Source organism: Octodon degus, unplaced genomic scaffold (assembly GCF_000260255.1).
Source record: "Octodon degus isolate 3935 unplaced genomic scaffold, OctDeg1.0 scaffold00331, whole genome shotgun sequence".
NCBI classification, from domain to species: Eukaryota; Metazoa; Chordata; class Mammalia; order Rodentia; family Octodontidae; genus Octodon; species Octodon degus.
Genome location: NW_004524907.1, coordinates 421,248 through 422,441, shown reverse-complemented (window position 1 = coordinate 422,441; position 1,194 = coordinate 421,248). Strand labels below are relative to the sequence as shown.

General features: G+C 44.1%; 1 pseudogene; it reads right to left on the bottom strand.

Moving 5' to 3' along the window:
- The window catches only part of LOC101584159, a 2,555-nt pseudogene extending 2,039 nt beyond the window's left edge, over window positions 1-516 (bottom strand).
- Between the last annotated feature and the right edge of the window lie 678 nt (window positions 517-1,194).

Here is a 1,194-nt window from a genome sequence, read left to right as displayed (position 1 = left end):
ACGGTATGCAGCAATATCCTTTTCGTATTTTTCCTTTAGCTTAGCCGCTTTTTGTTCATATGGTTGTTTATCTTTGGCTGACTGCTCAGACCACATTTCACCCAATTTTTTTTGCAGTATCTCCAATGGACAGGCCTGGGTGTTCACTTTTGATCTTTGGGCGATGTTCAGAGCAAAATAGGAAAAAGGCAGATGGTGGTCTTTTACGTGCATTTGGATCTTTCTTCTTTCCCCTCTTATCGCCAGCTTTGGGAGGAACGTAATTTTTCATCTCCCTGTCATAGCGAGCTTTATCACTCTTCGCCATATCTTCAAACTTCGACTTTTCCTTGGCAGACATGGTCTTCCATCTCTCTGAGCACTTCTTGGAGAACTCGGCAAAGTTGACCGAGGAGTCGGGGTGCTTCTTCTTGTGCTCTTCGCGGCAGGTCTGCACGAAGAAGGCGTACGAGGACATCTTGCCCCGTGGCTTGTTGGGGTCTCCCTTGCCCATGGTGGCGCGGCAGCGGCCGAGAGCAACAGAGACGCTTCCTTCCTAGAGCTCCGGCGAGAACTGGTTTACCGCTAACACAATCCTCAGCCTCTTGTTTTTTTCTATCCTAACTATTTTGAATATGCAGATACAAAATGGTCATTCATTTGTATCCCCCTTTTTTGGTTAGTTTTGTCAGAGAAGGGCATTCCATTGTCACTTAAATACTGTAGGTACATGAATTCAGCAAAATATCCCAATATAGTCCAGTAGTCCATAACAGTAGTGGTTTTTCCGTAAGACTTGCAATGTCAGAAGTTGTTGACTTGAACCTTTTACAGCTCATCCTATTAATATGGCTTTACTTTTTATACTTCATTTTTTGGGGGGGGCGGGGAACCGGGGATTGAACTCAGGCCCTTACGCTTGCCAGGGAAGCGCTGATTCCACTGAGCCATCTCCCTGACCCTTATACTTCATTTTTATACTTTTCTGCTGGATCGTTAAGACCAAGAAAGAGCAAAACCTATATAAAAAGAAATATAACTTTTGTATCTGATAAGGTCAGTCAAATCCCCTCAGGATTTAACCTGAAACCTTGTACCTCAGTTTGTAGATCCTTTGTCAGTGTCAGCCATGTGGATGAGTCACGACCATTGCTTGACCAATTTGCTTTCTGTGAAAGCCTAAGAGAATGTTTTCTCTCCATGTGACTCTCCTTA